Source organism: Phyllostomus hastatus, unplaced genomic scaffold (assembly GCF_019186645.2).
Source record: "Phyllostomus hastatus isolate PE091 unplaced genomic scaffold, TTU_PhHast_1.1 phas_scaffold_12, whole genome shotgun sequence".
NCBI classification, from domain to species: Eukaryota; Metazoa; Chordata; class Mammalia; order Chiroptera; family Phyllostomidae; genus Phyllostomus; species Phyllostomus hastatus.
The window spans coordinates 12315962-12339406 of record NW_025334007.1 but is presented as its reverse complement, the minus strand read 5'-3'; positions in this window follow the sequence as shown (position 1 = coordinate 12339406).

Below are 23445 nucleotides of genomic sequence, written 5' to 3'. Positions count from 1 at the left end.
CTTGGGGGTTGTGGGAGGGGACAGAAGCTGGGCAAAGTTATTGTTATGCACAAACCCTGCCTGGTGTGGGGTTCAAAATTCATACGATGAAGCCCTAACCTCCCATATGACTGTCTCTGAAGAAAGGGTTTTAGTAGGTAATTAAGGTTACATGAGGCAATAAGGGTGGGGCTCTAATCCAATAGGATGGTGGCCTTATAAGAAGAGAAAGATCTCTCTCTCTCAAACTCTCTCTCCCCTTCCCCCCTCCATCCATCACTCCCTCTCTCTCCCTGCTCTCTCTACCATTTGATGATACAACAAGAAGGTGGCAACATGCAAGCCAGGAAGAGAGCCCCAAATCACAGGGAAGCAGTCACCTAGCCATCCATCCTTAATGTTTTCACAGATGTTTACATTAAAGCTAACCTGGTTAATATAGCATGTGCCTTTAAAATATGAAATCCAAAGGACCAAGGGTCTCTAATTAGGAACCCCAAGAGACCCAAACAAAGACATGGGTGTTCAGCCCAGTGGGCAGCAAACCCTGGCAGAAGTATAGCGCAACTGTGAGAAATTCAGTCCACAATTCCAGTTCAGGCCACCTTCCCAAACATCACTGCCTAGTGTGGGTTCCAAATATGTGAGGAACCACAGAAAGGAGAATTCTGTATACAAGGTCTTGAGGAGAGAAGGTTGGATTATCGCATACTTCTGAGCATACAGAAGGTCTAAGCATCCCCATCTGGATGCATACAGTTCCAAAATACCCTGAGAGGCTTAAATTATGTGAAGGTTTGGGTCCACTTCCAGTCTGGGGCAGAATGCAGGAGGAAGGGGACAAGTTGAAGATATAGCTAGGAAGAGCATTGACCATTTATGGAAAGCTTGGAAAACATGTGTGGGCATGTTCTGGAAACTTAATGTCAGGAGCCTCCATACAATAAAGGTCCATTAAAAGACTACTTGTTCCAAGGGGCAGAGAGCCCACAATAGATACCCCCCAAGGAGGGAGGCCTAAGGAGAGGAGCATGGAAGTAGGATATAGCCAGGATGAAGTTCACAGGGGCTACAAGATGAGGTCAAGGGCTCTGAGGCAGAACTCAAGAGATACGCTCCCCCATTTCTGCTCCCAGGCTGGAGTCAGAACAACCAAAATCAGCTCTGCTGGGGAGCCCAGAATATCAACTCTGTTGACATGATCCCCCAATACCCAGGGACACAGAAGCATGCTCTCCATAATCGGGCTTATTTCCAGCCATCCAAATGGTTGGTGTCATGCCAACAAAGTAACTAGACAATTCCCCCATCCCCACCCCCACCCTGCAACAAACCCCTGTGGAGCTCCCTGTTGTTTTCTGGCAATGGGGTTTTATTAAAAGAAACAAAAGTACTTCCTGACTGTTGGCTTCAAACAGCTACAGCTTTGGTTCCTCCAGAAGGTAACTCTTAGGCAAGGATTCAAAAGCAAAAGGTTTACTTAGGATGTGATCCCAGGGAACAGGAGAATGGGGAAATAAGACAGGGGCAGGAAGGCAGCTAATACACACAGATGTGTTATCAAGCCAGTTACCAATTGGGGCAACTGAAGGTCAGTCCTGGGACTGTGTGTAGAACACCCATCACTCCATCTCAGAGTTATCCTGCTCACTTGAGGGTAGGGAAACTCAGCTGTTTATCTACCAACTTTCATTAGGGCGACTTTTAGTAAGGCTGTTACCCAAGTTGGGTGGGGAGGGGAGGGGAGTGTTAATTCCCTGGCACTCCTAGTCTACCACATGGGCAGACAGAGCAGACTCTCTGGCAGAGAAATGCACAGCGAGTGGCTGGAAGGGGGCTGGTGTGTACTCAGGTGGTCAGGGTCAAGGCTGTTGAAATGAATACCCAGTCTCTCTGGAATGAATAAGGAAGTATGAAGTATTGAAGCCAGGCAAGAAAAGGGTGGTTTCATGCCTGCCCTGCCCCACTCTTCTTCAGGCTAGGGCTGGGAGGACAAGCCCAGAAAGGCACTTGGGCAGAGATGTTTATCATCCGTAAATGGGTAACTGACAAAGGTTTCAGGTAATCCCCAGGTGTGCTCTCAAACCTCCCTATTCAAGGTGTGGCCCCCAAACAGCAGAAATCTCCTCCCTCACCCAAGAGCTACAGAATCTGCATCTTTATTTTAACAAAATTCCCTGCCTAATCTATTTGATTTGTATATTTTAAAGGCACTGCTGTAGATACTTTAGGGGCTCTCAGCACAGAGTACGTTCAGCAAATACCTCCTACCAAAACCAAATGGTAGGTATTTGCTTGATTTTAGGCTATTTGCTCTAACCAGTTTGTCAAATTAACTTCAGATTTGCTGAATGGAGTAAGTTAATGATAGTGTCAACCTGTCTACCTGGGTTTAATCACAGCAAAATAAAGTGTACTTGAGTTTTTCAAAAACCTCCACTGATTTTGTTCCCCTCCTTTTTCCCCCTTGCTGAAACTCTTAAGATATTTTAAAATGACATTTTTATATATGTAGTTGTTAAAGGAATAAATGAGCATAGAAACAGATTCTTAGGTGGAAAAGTGGAAAAACAACCGATGCTAAAAATTAATGGAAGTTATGAATAAAAGCCTCAACACTGATTATGGGGACAGATATGCATGTCCAAAGTTGGCTACTAATCCTAATTGCATTCAGAGGAGAAAATGATCAGCAACTTTGAAAACAATTAGGAATATATTTCAAGAATTCTATTAGGGGGAGCAGAATATGACATCACAAAATATACCTATGTGGCATAAGGATTACCTTGAGGTTGATTCTTTTTTAAGAAATAAGACCTAGGAGAAGCTCTAAAAACTGAGAAGTTACCCACTTGTAAGACACATTTACATTAATAAGAGAAATCTCCATTTGTAAGAGTGTGACTCTAAATCTCTAGAAACTCATATCAATGGATAAGGCACTGACCTAAATCTAATAACAACCTTACCCTTATCACCTCCCATAAATGCCCCCCAACATCTTCTTTTGTCTTTACCTGGGGATACTATTTAAGGTGGTGGCTTAAGCCATTTTGGGGAGTTATTCAGTTTTTCTGGGTCTCCCCCCATGTATACAGGAGGTATTGATGTTATTAAACTTGCTTGTTTTTCTCCCCTTAATCCATCTTTTATTACAAAGAGGTCTCAACCAATACACTGTCAATGTCATACAAGACAAATAAAGGCTATGGAAATGTTGCAGACCAAAAGAGGCTAAGAGACCTGACAACTAAATGCCATAACAACCCTAGACCAGATCCTGTGCTAAAAGTATAACTATTGTAAAGGATGCTATCACATTTACTGTCAAAATTGAAATACAAATAGCAGATTAGATAACAGTTACTATAGTTGATAATAGTACTGTGGTTATGTGAGAATATTCTTATTCTTAGGAAATCCATACCGAAGTGCTTAGGAGTAAAAGCCATGATGCATGTAACCTTATCCTCAAATGGTTCAGAAAAAAATTATGTGTGTCCATCAGTGCAAATGATAAAGCAAATAGGATAAAATGTTAGCAATAGATGAATCTGTATAAAAGGGTATATGGGTATTCTTTGCACCGTTTCTATTTTTGCAACTTATTTTTAAAGCTTGGAATTTCCAAATAAAAATTTTTAAACAATGATTTAAAAAGAGTAAGTTCAGAGCCTGGAAAAGAAGCCAGTCTTTGACACACTGGGGATGGATCATTCAGTTTCACAGTAACAGTGGGGGGTATCACGAGTATTTGTACAAATACAGGTATTTTAGGGGCTTGGGTGGTGAGACTATGAGGAGATTGCTGTCTGATGAGCAGCTGATGTAGGAGTGACAGAGGAAATAAAAGAAGGTGTAAAACAGCTGTTTTGGAGAGTAGAAATGCAAACTCACTGTGCAAGCATGGTAGGTAATGCTGAAGGTCCACTTGAGATTTATTAAGGTCAGGAACTGGACCTAGATATCAGTATTTATTTTGAAAACTCCCCAAGTGATTTGAATGAGCTTTCAGAACTGCTGTGCTAAGGCAGAGTTTCTCAACCTCAGCAATATGGACCTTAGAGTCAGATAATTATATGTTGGGGAATAAAGGAGTGAGAGAGGAAGTCCTCTGCATTATAAGATGTATAGCAACATCCTTGGTCTCTACCCAATAGATACCAGTAGCACCCCCGCCCCTGCCAGTCATGATAACCAAAAATATCTCCAAACATTGCCAAATATTCCTCAAGGTTGGGTAGTGGGCAAAATCAGTCCTGGTTGAGAACCGCTATGCTAAGGGAACAAAGGCTATAAACATTATATGTTTATAAAGGTCAGAAATTGTGTATACTGTTTGTTGCTATGAACATTGTGGTTAAGAACACAGACTATGAAATCAGGTGGTCTGTGTTTAAACCCCAGATCACCTACTTACCTTTTGTATGACCTTAGACAAGCTACTTAACCTATCTGTGCCTCAGTTTCCTCATCTGTAAAATGTGTCTCAAGAGGTTGAGAGGATTTAATGAGTTCATATACGAAGCAGTAAGAGCAGTGCCTGCTTAATAAATATTAGCTATTAGCTATCTTTATCACATTATCACAGAGTCAGAAACATAGTGGATACCAGATGTCTGTTGATTAATGAACTGCTTACATTAAAATATACTCCATGCTAAATGTAAAGAAGTTTTCTCATTAAAATTGAACAGAAAGGCAGAGTGCATTGGATTTGTCTTAAGACTAGTGCCTGATTTTTCTAGATTCTATGTGCACCATTCATGCATTCAACAAATATTTATTGATCACCTACTATGTCCCACTGTTGTCAATACTGAGAATACAACAAACATTGACTATGATACACAAAGTCCTTGCCCTCTTAGAACTTATAGTGTAGCACAGGGGAGGGGGGAAGACATGGAATCAGTAAACAAATAAATAATATATAACCACAGATAATAGCGGTACAAAGAATACAAAAGTTGGATGAGAGGATGGACATTTATAGTGGTAGGTGACTAATGCCATTGTAGAATGAGGGCTACAGAAGGCCCAATGTAAATGAGGGAACAAGTTTTATGAACACGTGGTGAAATGGTGCAAAGGCTGGGAAGCAAATGCTTGGCTTGGGTGAGGAAGAACAAGAAGACTGGTGTGTTTGAGGAGGTGTGAGAAGACCAGGCATAAAGGCCTTATAGTGCCTCAGAGGCTACAGTGGAGATCTGGGGATTTATTCTAAGTGTGGTAGAGATTATTAATGGGTTTTGAGCTGTGAATTTACAAGACTACATTTACTGGCATTCTTGGGGTCAAGGGTGGATGCTGGCAGACTGATTTAGAGGCTATACAGCAGTTCAAGAGAAAAATGTGGATAGCATGATTATCTGAGGGTGTTATAATGAACTCCTTTGCATCACAGCAAGATGTGATGTAAAATGAATTTGTCCTGGACATAGTTCAGCAGTTTGGGCCTAAAAACTAAATCAACAGTTCTTATAAAACAATGTTTTATGAAGGAGTGGTCAAATCAACTTAAAAGGTTATAATTATCATTTGAAAATGATATAGAACAGATGGAAGAAAATTGCAAATATTAGCATACACTGCACAAAGAAAAAGTACATACTTTGTGAGATTCATAACAGTTTGTGAAGTGCTGTTTCAATTATATCTACCTATGTTCATACTGGATTGAGATTTAAAATGTACTTCTTGCCCTGGCTGGCATAGCTCAGTGGATTGAGTGAGGGCTGCAAACCAAAATGTCGCAGGTTCGATTCCCAGTCAGGGCACATGCCTGGGTTGCAGGCCATGGCCCCCAGCAACCACACACTGATGTTTCTCCCTCACTCTCTTTCTCCCTCCCTTCCCTCTCTAAAAATAAATAAATAAAATCTTTAAAAAATATATACTTCTCATTATGAATAGTGGGGCCAGAAAGTTTGAAAAACACTATGAAAAGCTATCTTACTTATGGATAAGTAGGTTATAAACTGTCTCTTTATTCTTCTTCATCCTTATTGTACCTGGCATCCCCCCAAATCTAAAGATTTTTTTTTTTGAGAGAGGGGAAAGGAGGGAAAAAGGGAGAGAAACATCAATGTGTAGTTACCTCTTGCACACACCCCTACCACCGGACTGGCAACCCAGGCATATGCCCAGACCGGGAATCAAACCAATGACCCTTTGCTTCACAGTCTGGTGCCCAATCCACTGAGCCACACCAGCCAGGGCCCAAATTTAAAATATTATTAAAGAGCTCTAAGGGTAGTTTCTTCATAGTCTGTATAAAATGAATTGACTTATGTTACACTATCTTCTCCTCAAGGAAGATCAAAATATGACCATCCAAAGCTGAAAAGACTGACTCACCTCTAAACTGTTAGACTTTTCAATGAGAAAAAAATCCCAAGCAGAACCAGAAATTTTAAAATGAAACTTTAGACATTTGAAGCTAAAAATGGAAAGAAACTTCCTGGAGGTAGTAAGGGAAACTACCAACTCTACAGCAAGCATAATTAATACCTAGTAGTACACTATTAGAAGCATTTCCACCCAAATAACTCCCCTAGAGGGAAACCTAGCCACTAAGGCAAGTAAACAAAATGAGGAAAAATCATTTGAGGGAGGGGTTCCTAAGTTATTGCCATTTACAGACAGTTTGAATGTCTACCTTGAAAATCTAAGAAAATGGACTGAAAAATTATGAGAGCTAACAAAAGTTTGGCAACATGCCTTGAATACAATAAATCTACAAAACAGTTAGCCTTTCTATACAGTAGTATAGTAACTATGAAATGAAATGGGAAAAAGGATACAATTTTTAAAAGCAATAAAACTTTCATACACAAAGCAATCTAGGAATTCACATCACAAGAATGCAGTAACACCTAAAATGTGATATTAGCATAAGATGGACATACACTAAATATACAGATCAGTGGAACAGAATAGACTTCAAAAATAAACCCATGCTTACAGTCTATTAATTTTTGACAAGAGGGCCAAGAGGATACAATGGGGGGGAAAGTACAGTCTTTTCAACAAATAGTGTTGGAACAAATCGTTATCTATACAGAACAAAAGTAAATTTTGACCTATAAAAATTAACTCAAAATGAAGTCATAAACCCACATAAATGATGAAACTATTGGGTTGGCCAAAAAGATCATTTGTTTTTTTTCTATAAGATGACTCTAGTCATCTTAGTTGTCTTTAACTTCATTTGAAACAATTTTGTCAGACTATTGTGACAGTTGTCATAGTGTGCATTAAAAAAAACTATCAAATTGGTGAATTTTTGTGTAGCCATTTTAATATTGAAGGTGGAAGAAAATATACAACTTTTTGGCATATTATGCTTTATTATTTTAAGAAAGGTAAAAATGTAACTGAAATTCAAAAGAAGATTTGTGCAGTGTGTGGAGAAGGTGCTGTGGCTAATCGAACCTGTCCAATGTGGTTTGTGAAGTTTCCTGCTGGAGATTTCTCACTGGACAATGCTCCTCAGTTGGGAAGATCACTTGAAATTGATAGCAATCAAGTCAAGATGTTAATTGAGAAAAATCAACATTATACCACGAGAGAGATAGCTGACATACTCAAAATATCCAAATCAATACAGTTATTCTTGAAAATGAAAAATGTGTCTTTTATTTTATGGAAAAAACTAAGCGAACTTTTTGGCCAACCCTATATAAAATGCCAAAAAGAAAGTACAGGAGAATACCTCAGAAAATGTGAGGTAAACAAAGATTTATCTAACAGGTTACTTAAATAAGTTTATCAATAGAAGAAAAATAACCTGATAAATTAGACTTTATAAAAATGTAAAACATCTGCTTTTCAAAAATCACTAATTCTACTTTGTATAGTCAAATAAAGTAGTGCAGCCACCTGGGAAACGTTTGGCAGTTCTGATAAAGTTAAATGTACCACACAATATAGCAATCCTACTTCTGGTTATTTACCTGAGTAAAATGAAAATTATGTTCACACAAAAATCTGTATGTGAATGTTTATATTGGACCTATTCATAATCACCAAAAACTGGTGAGTGATAAACAAACCATGAAATATTATTCGGCAATGAAAAATGAACAAATTATTGATTCACCCAACAACAGGGATGAATCTCAGATGCATTATGCAAGATGAAAGAAGCCAGACTTGGAAAGATCTATCCTGTATCAATGTATTCACAGGACATCCTGAAAAAGACAAATTTATAGGGACAGAAAACAAATCAGTGGTCATCAGGGACTGAGAGTTATGGGAGGGATTGGCTGACTACAAAGGGTCAATAAGGAATTTTTTTGAATTGATGGAATTCTTCTCCATCTTCTAAAAGGAGTGAATGTTATTATAAATTAATTATACCTCAATTTTAAAAACATGGAATTGACTCATGAATTAATTAGGTAGATATATAAAATGGAACAGTGTTCATAGAATCTTACTTGATTGAGGGAATTTATTTTGTGATAATTTCCCCCAAATGTTTACCCTATTTCTTAACTTCCAGTATCCTCCATCTCATACCATGACCCCAAAATAAGTTCCATGTGAATTAAAAGCCCACATATCTTTAAAACCATAAACATTTTTTAAAGATCTAAAAGATAAATGTTTTTCTCTCTTTTGAGGCAGCCAAGGCCTTTCTCTGTGAGGCATAAAAACTAGCACCCAAGTTTTTTACTAAAGGCAGAATCTCTCCTTTCTACATTCGAAGTTATTAACATCACAGAAACACATTCTCCCCACCCCCTGCCTTTTTAATTGAATGATGTTCTTCCTAGTTTGTAGCAAGTATTTGAAAAGTGACTTAGCACTCTCAGAGAGCAAAATGGAAAAATGTATTCGTCAGTTTCATGTGAGTAGTGAAGGCACCAGGACCTGTAGTTATGTCCCGTTTCTGACTCCCAAACCAGGTACTGCCACGCCACAGCCACACCAGAGCCCCCAGAGTGACGACGTTGGCCATGGAAAAGCAGCATCTTTACTGGCTCTCCCTAACACCAGAGCAAACTCACTTTGCCATTTCTGGAAGGCTGTTCATGGTACCAAAAACATAACGGCTGTCCTTTCCCTGCTAAACCCTCCAATGAAATTCCATTTCTCAGACTTATTCTCCCTCTGCGGAACAAAATGATATCCATAACTAAAGTCCATTTTTTTTTCTTTTCTGTGTTTCCTTTTTTTTTCTCTAGAAAAGCATACACACCTGGAGTCCATGGGTTTGGGGCAAGAATTATTCGTGCAGAAAACACTGATGCTGGCCCTACATTTCTTCAGTGTTTTTCAATAGCAAAAAACTGCTCTATCCCTCTTTTAGTGAAAGTCACCTTGCAGGGATGTGGGAATGATAAGAGCAGAGGGAATCCGACCGGGGCTGGCATCTAGCTGAGGCTTTGTAAAACAATACCCCTGGAACGACTACAAAATTTGGCCACTTTTTGTTTTCCAGCTTTGCATTTGAGCTATAAAAGCAGCCAAACCAAGCAATGTCCCGCTCACTTTAGATCCTAACTAAGCAAAACTTTGAGACACTAAAAAAGGACTCTGCAAATCCTTTGTAAATAACACACATTTTGTCACTTAATTTACAAACTATTATGACATCAAACCTAATTGTATTGTTAATAATTAAGCTCTTAATAAATTGTTTATTGTTAATATGAGTAAACAATAAATATTGGCATATAACTGAGGTTATACTCATAGGCTTACCTCTTGAAATAGTCCAAGAGAAGTTGAGAAAGATGGGAGGAACTGCAACATCTAGTCTCAGCTTAATAAACCTTCACTCTCCATTACCCACCCACCAGCTCCGAACCCTGTTAGAACAAACAGATCCTTTTTTCTGCCTTGATGACTTAGTATAAGCTACATAATCTGTGGGGTCCAGTGCAAAATAAAAGTGCACAGCCTCTTATTTAAAAATTATTAAGAAATTTGACAGTGACAGCAAGGCATTAAACAAATACAGGTCACAAGTCCATAAAGGGAGCTCTACTATTAGATGATGTATTTGGCTACTAAGTGGTAGTAAGAAAAGTACATTTCACTACTAAATGAGTAGCAGTCGTTTTAATGTGTGTGATTGGGGTGGACGTGGGATTGTAAAGTCTTAGGACCAACTCTCCCAATCTCCCACTTTTTCTAAGGTTTTCGAACTGTTGAACAATAAGTACTTCTGCAGGGCCTGCCATGTGAGTGTGGTCCATGGAACAGCAGCGGCAGCAGAAGCATGTGGGAGCTTGTTACAAACGCAGGCTGTCAGGGCCCCACCTCAGACCTACGAATCAGAATCTGAATGTTAACGAGACCCCCAAAAGGTTCGTGTGGACAACACATACAAAGAAGTGTCACCGTCGAAGGAGCCTCAGAAGACGCTGGCGCCTGCCTCATCTAGGTCTCTGGAGGCCCGTCAGCTCTCTTTCTCCTCACCTTTATAGTCCTCGAGCCTCGAAACGATAAGTCCCCGTCGAAAGGCGATCACCTGAGACCTCCAGCCTCTTCCTTCCCCCATGCCCACCCCTAGACTCCGGGCTGCCCCTCCATCCCGCCGCACCCAGGGCCACCTGTTCTGGGTCCCTCCAGGCGGTGCTGCGCCAAGCCTTCCAGGGTCCGGAACGGCTTCACGCTCCGAAGGTCTGCCGCGCCCACTGACCGGAACGGTAAACTGAGTGCCCACGAGTCGGGTCTCAAAGAGCGACCGCGAGAACAAGACTCATGGTTCCGTTTTCTGGAGGAGTGGGGTGAGTTTGAGGCCGTTTGAAGGTTTTGGGTACACTTGTCACCCCCTCAGAGAACGCGTCTCAGGAGCCCTCTTTCCCACGGAGCCACTCTCCCACTGTCGGGATGCCGGGCCGGGAGCAAGGCCATTTGCCTCTGCCTTTCACAGCGGCCTTGGGCCCCGGCTTAGAGCCGCAGCTGGGCGGAGGGAGCGTTCACCCCGCTGTCCCGTAGCCCTTCAAGTCCAGGCGCTGCGCAGGAGGCGCCCGCGCCCGTCGCCAGCTCCTTGGGCTGGGTCTCAGGAACCCGAGGGGATAGACCCATCCCGGCGCTGTGCGCTTACCTGCTGGTCCCCACAGACGGGCTGGCTACTGACGCCCTCCTGCTCTCGTTTTCCCCTTTCCCTCTCTGCGCGTCCCTCCCCCCCGCCTCCCGGGGGCTGGGCGCCGCCCCCGCCGCTCTGGATCACTAGCCTGCCCGCTCACCAATTGCCCAGCGGCGTGGCGCGTCAAGCACCCGCGGCTGCGAGGCTGGGTGCTGAGGCTGAACGCGGAGGTGGGGAGCAGACGGGGCGCGGAGGGAGGAGGGTATGAGCCTGTGGCGCTACCGGCTGAAACCCTGCAGGGAACTCGGGGCTGGGGGTGGGGAGAAAAGTGGGACACGGCCGGTTGGCCCACCCCACCCCAGCAAAGGCGCCTGCGGCACTTCTGGACTCCTTGGACCGTGAGATCCTCAGATGCTGGCTTCCGATCCGGCGCTCTGCCTTTGGGACCCCAATCTCCAGAACCAGCCGCTCTCCTTTAGGGGTCGCCCTGATACCCTAATGCCTGCCCCACCACTTTCGGCACCGTGCACTGGTAACCCTGAGGTCGCTCCTCTGCCACAGTATCTCTGATGCGGAGATCGGATGTCAGACCACTCGAAGGGAGATTCTGAAAGATCGGTGAAAAGGAAAACGTCCTGGGAAAGGATTCATCTTCATGGTTATCTGGTGAAGGACATGTTACACAGGATGCCTGGAAACTGGGATCCCCAATACACTGCCTGCTAGGTGAAGTCAGTTGTTCTTGGTCCCCTCTATCTTTTCTGTCTGTCAGCATCTCCTCCCTCTGCCCCTTCATAGAATAAAAACTAGATCTGGATAGGATTTACAGATTACCTAACCAGCTTGTAAAAGTAACCCATGTTACAAAAAACCTGAGGCCCAGCTCTGTTCTGCATACAATTAGTTGCAGAGACCAGGAAAATAATAAACTCTATAAATTCCTTCTCTGGTGCCTTTTACCACCCTCACAACCCTCTCCAGCCCTCCTCTTTATAGTCAAATAACTCCTATATTTGCAAAATGCGTTATCATTTTTAAAGTATCATTCTCTTCTGTTAATACCTGCAGAGAATATTCCTTTTTTTCTTTACCACCAAAACAAAATTCTAGATGCTGAGTTGCATTCACAGCTCTGGAGAGGATGTTCATGAAGTGCAGATCTGCAGAACACATCCTGGCTGACTCTGCCATATTAGACACAACAAGAAGGAGATAAATGAATGCAAAGTGTTTTCAGAGAAACTTTTGACTGGCTGGATTAAGGGAGGGTGGAGATCAAGAAGCTCATGCATGTTACATAACAAGTTCAAGGCACAATTATGATGAGGGGGAAACTGCATTTTAATAAACAGATTTGATGTTACTACAAAGGGTTAAATTTAACCATTTAAAGTAATTTCTAATACTTGCATATGTTTGACTTATTACAAAATAAACTTCATATTGTGTACAGCCACCAGAATTCTCATATACTGCTACTGGAAGTGTAAGTTACTTCAAGCCTTTTGGAAAACTATTTGGCAGAATCTATTAAAATTGAGCACACAACTACCCTCTATCCAGCAATTCTTCTTCTAGGAGCACACTCAATACAAATAACTGTATATGTTTACCAAAGGATACGGGAAAATTCCTACCAGTGTATTTGTACTAACCCCAGATTGGAAACTACTCAAATGTCCATCAACAGTAGAATGGATTACGGTAGTACAGTCACAAAATGGAAAACCAGACAGCAATGAAAATGCATGAATCACTTCTGTGCTGAGTATAAACAAACTTCATAAACAATATTGAGCAGTGGAAGTCAGACATGAAAACATACATACTATGTGATTCTGCTTATACCAAATATAGAACAGGCAAAACCAATCTATGAAATTAGAAGTCACAATGGTGGTCATTGGGGGTGGGTGACTAGAGGGAGTTACAAGGAAGATAAGGGTTTATGGGACACAAGTGATGTCTTGTTTCTTGAGTGCTACTCACATGGAACTATTAAGTTTGTGAAAATTCATGATCTGGTCACCTATGATATGTGTACTTTTTTCCATCTATGTTTTACTTTAATAAAAAGCTAAAATATGTATAGCTTGTATTAAAAGTTGTTTTAATTTCTACAATAAGAGTGATGCCAATATAAGTATGCTTTCCTTTAAACAACTTTGCTGTTTTTTTAAAAGTCACTTTAAGGGAATATGTCTAAAAAACAAAAAGGAGACACTCCTTAGCTTAAAATTAAAACTTTGTATTTTGATGTACTTCCAGCCAAACTTTCATTCTCTTTGCCACATACTCTCAGGTCAACCGAACTCTGCCATCAGGACCCACAGAAGAAGGAAGAGCCTGGAATTGCTGGAGGGCTCCAGCCCTCCAGCCATGGCTCTCTGAATTTTCCATGAGAGGGAGTACTGGTCACATGCCTCCAACACAGGCACTGTGTGGTGACATGAAGGAAGGCTGTGAATGCTTAGGGTTTGCAGCTAAATTTTAGCCAAAGCTTGTGGGCTGATATCCCAGCAACGGGACAGGGGGCATCTTTGGCTCTTGTCCCACAGGGTCTTTGAGCTGGTGATAGAGTTTGATCCCAAAGCATTGGTAAGTCAGGAAACATGGCAGAAACCGAGTATGGAGGGCAGAAGGCCTTGTCTCCTTTCGCTCTTCCACTGATGGACCCCTAAGTGTGGGCTCTCAGCAAAGGGATGTGGCAGAGGAGGAGAGCTCACCAGTGCTCAGGGCTCAGCTTTCTCCTTAGAGCTTCAAAGGCAACCTTACCTGTGGCCAAATAGTCTAAAATTATGCCACACAATGGTCTCAAACATTATTTTCCAAGGGAAATGAACAAAAAGAGAATACAGGACTTGGGTGCAAGTCAAGACAATGGGATGAGGAACTTGAATGACGATGATGATGATGATAGTGATCATTGTTAACATTATAGTTACTGTGTGCCAGGCAAGTTAGCTTTTTTATACTTTATACTTTGTTACTAAATCTTCATGGCAATCCACTGAGGATTGTTCAGCTGAGGAAACTGAGGCGCAGAGAGGTTAAGTAGCATCTCCCAAGGTCCACAGCCAGTAAGTGGTAGAGCCAGGACTGGAATCAGTGGGAGTATGACTTTCAAATTCTTGCTGTCTTAATGACTGGGTATGAGAGGTGGGATGTTGGGATGGCTAAAGAACCAGATGAAGAATGAGGAAACAAGGGGTTTGGTGTTTATCAGATTTTTCACTAACTTATCAATGTAGTTACTAAGACTAACTGATTCTGGCTGTCAGTTTCCCCATTTGTAATATGGTTTGGGATGGCAAGGTCAATCTAAACTCCTGTGGTAGTGCCAACAATTGTATTGGGGTATTTTAGGCCCCCTATAATCTCCATCAGGTTTCCAATACCAAAAATAAAAGGTATCTTACAAAAGTAGTGTACAATACTAAACAAATGAAACAAGAAAAATCCCCTAGCCAACATGGCCTCCACTTCCCACACAATTATAATCAGATCACCATGCCTGAATTATCTTTTATGGAAATTCTAAAGCTGTCACTGCTCAGAAGTCATTCATTCATTCATCAAACATTTATTTTATGCCTATGGTATCAGTGAGGATAGCCCAGGTTATGCCACAGTAACAAGCAATTCTCAAAATCTCCATGATTAATGCAACATAGGTTTATGTCTTACACTACATGTTTATTGTAGGTTGGAAGGGGGCTGTACTTATTGCAGTCACCCAAGGACCCAGGCTGACTGAGTAGCCACCTTCTCAAATGTTGCTGGTTGCTAAACGAGAAGGAAAAGAGCTCTGGACCACAAGTATTTAAATGTTCCAGCCCAGAAGTGATATGTAACACTTCTGCTCCCAACTCTTCAGCTGTAATTGTTCACATAGTTGCACACAGGCACAGAAAATGCAGCCTACAGGACTGAAGAAATACAGCTCTATAAGGACCCAGGAGGTGGAGACATAGAAGTATTGGCGAAAAGCACTGATGACTACCAAATTCACTGTGTGTCAGATCCTGGGCAGATGAAGATGGGCAAGAGGTGGTCCCAGCCCTCCAGGCACCCATAATCAAGCCAGAGAAGTATCTGGTGACATGATTTCATCCCCTGTGTTGTAGGCTTTCGTGGATCTAGTGAAAGACCAATCACTGCCAATGTGAGTGAAGTCATGGTGTGACACAGCAAAATTTTTTTCCAGAACATTGAGCTAGCTGTAATGGTGGCGAACCTATTGCACAATGGAGGAGATAAATAAATCACACATTCTCCTGGGAGGCAAAAAGACTCTCCTTGTGAAAATACTGAATGAAGACAGTTGGACATGTTGTCATTCTGGTCGATGAAAGTTACAAATGACAGTTTAATGAAAAATTAAACCAGACTTTGGCCTCAACCAAGATGAGGATGGTGGGACCAGCCCTTTCAGAGAATGTGTTCCAAGTTGGGAAAAGCTGAGCGTGGCCCTGTGCCAACACAAATAACTCAAGGATCCAGAAGAAATGAAATGCATCTCAGTAGATCTGCATGCTGGCATTAGCTTGTGCAACTCACCACCACCCTGCCTGCATGGAGCAATCCTAGGGCAGAGACTGGGAAGGAAAACAAGCCCATTAGGCTCTTCAATAGTGAGACAGGGGACAACTTTCCTAACATCCCACTCAGTCTTAATTGAAGGTCTCTGAACAGCGATGATCCTTTTTGTTTCTTGGAGGGACCCATGGAGTCCCAACCGTGTGATTTTAAGCCAAGTTTCTTAGTTTACCTGTCTCTGAAACCACAGGGCATATTTCCAGGTAGAAATTCTGGATAGACACACCTCTATAGCACCCTACTTTGTCTTATGTCTATTTTCCCCTTTGTAGAAGATATTTTGAGGTTATGCAAATACTCTGTTCCTCCTCAAACATTCTCCCATTAATTTTAGCATCCATCGGTAGATCATGCCTGCATTTCCCTCATTCTTTCTATCAGTATTTATTTTGTTGTCACATTTTCTTGGCTTCAGTCTTTGTGATCTCTTTCAGGTTGGCTCCTGTGTCTCATCCTTTTGTTAGCATTTCCTTACTTTCCAGAACGACAATACATTCAGGGCTTATCTTGTGTATTACTCCATTTTTTTTTTCATTTCACCACAAAAGATGCTTTAAGGCTCCTCCCTTTAAAAATTATTTCTGTATTTTTAGCCAATTCACCAGTGGGGACCCAATGCATGAAGTAGTGCTCCATTTTATTTGTCCTAAGTTGCCTTTTTCAAGCTGTAAATTACTCTGCCTAGATCTAGCGTTTGAAAACTTGGTGGGGGGAAAAAAGCCTGTTCACTAAATATATCTTCGTCATCCTAGAATATTTTTGGTATGCCCATTGACCTCATACTTCCTTGGTCTTACCTGTAGTTATGACATTTTTGGCTATACGCACAAGAAACCACAAATGCAACTGGCTTAAATCATAAGGAAATGAAATGGGTTATTTCAGGAAACAGAAATACCAGAGGCACAGTGCAAGGATTTTGGCTCCTTTTTGCTGTGATTCTTTCAGCTCTGCCTTCAGCCTGGTTTCCTTTATGGGCATATGTTGGCAGTCAGCAGTAAAGAAGGCACAAGTTACTTTGGTTGTGTCCATCAAGAAGGGTAAGGAAAGAAGCAAGGTCATGGAAGAGGAAGGAGGAGAAAAAAACCCGTTCTTCAACTGTGTAGTAAATAGCCCTCTCTTCAAGTCTGATTGGGCCAAAATAGGTCACGTGACCACATCTGAACCAATTCAGCTGTCTGGAAAATGCCAGGCACTGATTGGCTTGAGCCCGGTTTCAGGAACCAATCACTACAAAGGGAAATGTGATTAACTTGATGGGTGAAGTCAGGTAGTTCCCAAATATAAGTCTGCATCAGAATCAACAGGAAGGCTATTGCAGGGCCCCAATCCTAGAGTTTCTGATTCAGTAATCTTAAGTGGAGCCTGAGAATTAACATTTTTGTTGTACATTCCTAACAAGTTCCCAAATGATACTGATGGTGTTAGCCTGGGAACCACACTCAGTGAATCACTTGGGTAGACCCATTAGACTAACTCTGCATCTGGAGATGGGATCAGTGTAACCTGAGTTACATGGACTGCATAAAGGAGGGGTGAATGCCAAACCAATGCTCCTCAAACTTTACTGTACATGAATCACTTGAGAAGTTTGTTAAGATGTAGATTCTCTTTTAGTAGGTCTGGAGCGGAGGCTGAGATTCTGCATTTCTACCAAGAAATGCTGATGCTGCTGACCCATACACCCTACCCTGAAGGAGGAGGCACTATGCTCCCCTTTCCCTGGTTCAGGCCTTCATTCCCCCACTGCTACATGTTGCAGTAGCTTCCTAACAGAGTCCCCAGAATGTCAGTTGTGGATGGTCCAATTGTCCTCTTAGACCAGTCCACAACACTCACTATCAACTACAGAATCCATCCCAGACTCTTGGTTTGGCATTCAATGCCCTTTCAGATCTGTCCTCAATTGAGTTCCCTGTGTGAATCCTCAATTCCAGTCAGAATCCCTACACACTCTGCCTATAATGTGCCTTGCTGATTCCCCTGGCTTCATCTTTGCATTTACTCTATTCCTCACCTACATGGTCCTTCCCCATCCTTTGCCTCTTTGAAGTTTATACTTCTCTCAAAGGAAAATTAAAAATCTATGTCTTCAACACCTTCTCTATGCTCTCCTCAATGGATTCTACAATTATTTGCCAGTCCCAAGGTGCTGAGCAACTTCAGATGTCCTTTCTCCCCGAATGCTCCAAACCCACATTGTCTGTACCGCTCATTAAGCTCTGGTGACTTAAGGCCTTGAATGTTGAGTTTAAATTGCAGTTTTAGTCTTCATCTAGAATATAAGTTTCTTGAAGGCAAGCTCTGCTGCTTCCTTTCTTCCTTACAGTATTCATCCCTGTACCTGGGTATAGTAGGTGTATTTGTCAAATAAAGTTAGGCTAGGCTGCAGTGACAACCCTAAATTTCAATGGCTTGACTTCACAAAGGTGTATTTCTCACTCATATGAAGTCAGAGGTGGGACAGGATACCCTCCTCCACTTTAAGGGGAAGCCATCAGGAACATATGCCTACAAGATGGCTGAGGCAGGGAAGAGAAGTGGGAAGGAGGCACCTGGACTTTTAAATGCCTCAGCCCAGAAGCAATACATGTCACTTCTACTCACAATTGATTGGCCAATATTAGTGCTACAGCTCCAATTTAACTGCAGGAAAGGCTGGGAAATGTAGGGAAGCACATGGAATATTAGATGAGCACTCATCTATGCCATAATAGGAATCAGTAGATATTTCTTAATAGTTTGAATCTCTTTCTGGGGTCTTTTTCAGATTCAAGAGATCTTACTTCAGTGTTAATGGCCAGGACCACACTGGATTCCAGGGGAGGCTTCCCTGACCACTTTATTCATTTATACTTACAAATTCCCTCCTTGACTACCCCCAGCTCTCTCTAATCTTTCCCCCTGCATTATTTTTTCTCCAGAGCATAAATTTCCAAACAGCTTATGTTACTTACTTGTTTTGCTTATTGCCTGTCTCCCTGAAGAGATGGAAAGTAAGTTCCATAAGGGCAAGTATTTTTTAAAAGTAGTTTTTACTATATATTGGTGCTGCTGTATCCCCAATGCCTAGACTAATTCCTGGCACATAGCTGGTATTCAATAAGTAATTGATGAGTTAATTAAATGCCTCAGTTGTGGATGGTCCAATTGTCCTCTTAGTTACCTTAACAAATCATGTACTTGTATGAGAAGAGGTGATGCTTTTTTTTTAAAACCAGGTAGTCCTTACCTGGGTATGTGTATTTAAAAAAAGGATGTATTAACTATTAAAAGTGTATACTTTCTAAAATTGGTAGAGTCAGCAACTTCCCTTGATCCTTTGATCTGCTCCCTACTATGCCCATCTGTATACTCAAGAGTATGAGTAGGAGAGAGTAAGAGAAGGCTTCAGAAATGTTGGTGCCAGGGCCTTTCTTTTCTTAGGTTTGCCCCTGGATGGACCCCATCCCTAGGGCAAGCTGGGCAAATCATCAGAAAGCAGGCTACTAAATAGAGTTTCCAAGGACACTCTGGAATATTGCTGCTCTCTCCCTCCACCTGAAAAAAAGGCCAAAAAACGCAAATTACTCTCCAAGTCACCAGGTTAGATGCCCATTTTCCCTCCGGGGAACTTCTGCTCTGGCAAGAACAACAATACAATCCCTTTCTCCCAACTGGAGAGGGGGAACTCAGGAATAACTGCAGTCTCTTGCTTTTTGTTTCATCCTCTTTATTCCTTCACTCCACAAAGTGAAATGTGATAGTAGCATACTTTCTGTAGCTTTTCTAAGAAATTCCTCTTTGCTGGCACATAGAAAGGACTCTCCTGGATTCCTGCCATTGGCCATGGAGCTTTAACACATTGTTGTTGGCTCAGCTGGGGAGCCAAGATGAGTAAAATATTCTCTAAACTCCTGTGGAAACACACAGCAAGTGTTTCCAACCGTGCTGTATTATTTGACCCAAAATATTTTCCCCCTCCTATTTGCCAATCCATGTGTTACTTCCCTCAAAACTCCAAGTAGCTCTTCTTTCCCAAACTCCACAGCCCTTGGATTACTAAGAGGATCTGAGGCCACCTCTAACTAGTTTAGTGATCTTCAGCAAGTTATCTCCCTTTTCTGGGCTTCTAGTTTCACATATCATGAAAAGGAATATATTAGAACAGTTTCTCAAACTCTAGTGTGAATCAAAATTACCTGCAAGGCTTGTTAAAACTGATGGCTGGTCCTCCCTCCAGACTTACTGGTTCAGTAGGTTTGAAGTAGGATTCCAGGATTTTCATCTCTAACAAGTTCCCAGGTGAGGCTACTAGTTTAGGGACCACACTATGAGAACCACTGTATTAGATGAACTCTGACATTGATGTCACTTGTTCATTTAGAGAGTCCAAGTCAGAGGTCTTCTAGTTATAAGTGACAGAAACTTGATTCAAACTAGCTAATTAAAAAAGGGAATTTATCAGCTCACAAATCTGAAAAGGACAGAGGGGGAGTAGATTCTGGATACAGAAATTGAAATTATGTCATCAAATCTCTCTCTCTCTCCCTCCCCTCCCCCTCTTCTTTCCCTCCCTGTTCCTTTCTCTCTGTACAGGGCTTCTTTCATGCTAAGGGGCATGAGGCATGGCTATAGACACCTCCAGCTTACATTAGCCAAGACAGCAGTCCCAGAAAAGAAATACAACTCCTGTTCCATAGTTCAGTGTATAGTAATCCCAGGGACGGACTCTCATTGCCTGGCTTTGACCATCATTTGTTAAGGAGGTTGTAGTGTTATGACTGGCTAAGACTAAGTTACATGCCTCCTCTCAAAGAGGGATTAGAACATTAAGATTAACAGCAGCCTTCTCAGACTGTAACCTTTATGCCTGTCCTGTCCATTGTCATATTTTCAGAATATAGTGCCTATCACACAGCAGGTGCTTAACAAACATTTGCTGAATGAATAAATGAATCATTTCATGAAAATGTAAACTTTTCTTAGTGAATCCAGAATTCTTCAAAATTGGTGATCCTAAGCACCCTGAAGGTAGATGGGAAATTTCTTCAGATTTTCACACAATTTTACTACACCCAACCAAAGTACAGTTTGCCTTTCTTTTTTCCCCTCCCAGTAGAGTCCAAATGCCAGCCCCATTACTTAGACAGATCACATAACTTCCCTAGGACTCAGTTTTTCTATCTGCAAAATAGAGACATTAACAGTACATGGGGTTATTATGAGAATTCCATGATATGATCTAACTAAAACCTTGCTATTCAAAAGATGGTTGACATCCCAGCAATATCTGCATCACTGTGTGCTTCTTAGAAATGCAGGATCTAAAGTCCCCAGGCCTACTGAAACAGAATCTGCATTTTAATAAGATCCCTAGATGATTCTTATGCACATTACAATCTGAGAAGCATCAGTAGACTTAGTAGTCTATCTAGCACACAGTAAATGACAAATCTATGTTAGTCATTACTGTTTATACTAATAACTCTTAAGGTAAATTATTCTATTTCCATCCCTGCCTCTCAAATTTTTCTAGACCCAACATTAATATTTTAGTCTTCGGACTGTTCTTTAAAAACATTTATTCCCAAAGCTACTCATTATTAAAGATGTAAAATACAAATGTGTTTTCATTATAAGGGGAAATACTCTATAACCAAGTGTTTTAAATTGTTGTTCCGTTACTGTTGTCCCAATTTTCCCCTGTTGCTCTCCCCTGCCCCGCCCACCCCCCTCCAAGTATTTTTTGTAAATTAAATAAAATCTATTTCTGCATTGCTTATCTTCAGTGCTCTCGACAGCTGTACAGTTCTTTTCAGTTTAGAAAAATAAAAGTGCATTTCATATAACTAGGATTTTTCTTTAAAACTACCATGTTTGGTATATCCTACTTAAAAGAAGAGTTTTTTCAGATAGCAAGAACATGATTATTCATTTCATTGTTTTTATATTTTTGTTTCAAATGTCGTGTCTTCACTCTGAAGATAACTGTATGCAAGTAAAATTTGACAACCAAAAACCCATTGACACTGTGATAAAAGAAAAATAGATTGTGTTTTATGGACTTAGTATTTACCTTTTTATGAAACAGATTCAGAAATCAACATAACCCTAAACTCTAAGCTCTTTGAATGTGGTATTTGTCACCTGAGACTTCACCAAATTGGTCTCATTTATAAGGTTATTTTATGATTCTTTATTTTTACTTTTTGTTTTTTGTCTTTTTTGCCCAGAAGATTATTAAATATTTTTATTGACTATGAATTTTCAGACACAGACCCATTTGTTTTACATTTTCAAGGCTTGACCAGGAAGAAAAGTCAGACACTGACATGAAACGACCTTGATGTTTTGGGGGAGGAGAAATTCTGTACTTCCTTGGCCCAACAAAAGAGACTTGATATTGGCTGCTGATATTTATGCTTCTATTGGCACCTATGTGAATAAGAAAGGTCACTAGCTAAGACCCTCCTCACACCTTTCCCTGCTCTTATGAAGGCAGAAGTTCTTTTGGTTAGAGGTTCTTTTACTTATGAAAGTTAAGGATATCCCTGTCTTTAATTGAACAGAATTACAATGCCTGATCCTCTGATTTCTTGCAATTTCAAGTGTGGTCCTGGGATCAGTATTAGCACCATCACCTGGTTAGAAATGCAGAATCTCAGGGCCACTCCAGATCTACTACATTAGAATTAATTTTTTCAATAGTACAACATAGACATATTTTTTAAAAAATAAAATAAGCAAATTTAACTATAAATATATTGGTTGTGCTACTTTTAATTTTTCCCCACATTTATCAAGATATAATCAACACATAACATTGTGTGAGTTGAGATGTACTACATGTTGATTTGATACATTTATGTATTGTTAAATGTTTACCACTGTAGTGTTAGCTACTACCACCATCACGTCACATAGCAGAATTTGTATTTTCACAAGATTCCCAAGTGATTCATATGCACATTAATATTTAAGAAATACTGTTTTAATACTTTTACACAATATCTTCCTATTCCATATTTTAAAAATTGATTTAGAATATTGACACTTATCCTGATTAGTTTTTCCTTCAAAATAAATTTTTAAAAGTTAATACATTCTATTTTCCCTCATTTTGAAGGAATACTTTTCTCCACATTACCCCCCTTGATTTTCTCATTTTTAGTCATACATTTTATTCATCAGTCCAGAAAGAGATTCCGTGAAATAAGAGAATGTAAGACTGTTTGTTCCTCAGAGCCCTTGGGGACTATGTGTAAATCCATTGGTCACACCCCTTATGAGGCAACTAACTTATTGTCAATGTGAAGTTCTTTTGTGTCCTCAGGATGGCTTTTGTACACAGAAAATATTATTCAGAGGCTAATTTGGTTCTTGGAAATAACATTCGATTCAAATTAAATTAACAAATTAAAAAACAAAAAAAATTTGAAATCTTAAGCTTTTAAGGTCAACTTACAAATTTTATTTTACTTATAAATACAAGTGCATTTTATCAATAATTTTATAGGGACTTTACAATTGAGTTATTTTAAGTAGTTTTGAACCAAATTTATACATTCAACATATTTTATTTTCTGTTTAAATACATCAATTGTTTTCTAACAATTTCCTCAAGAATGTCACTGATTCTAATAAATTTAATAAATCGAACTTCTTAATAAGTTTTGTCATATCCTCTTCTTTAAAAGATTTTATTTACTTATTTTTTAAAAGATTTTATTTATTTATTTTTAGAGAGGAAAGGGAGGGAGAAAGAGAGAGAGAGAGAGAGAAACATCAATGTGCAGCTGCTGGGGGCCGTGGCCTGCAACCCAGGTATGTGG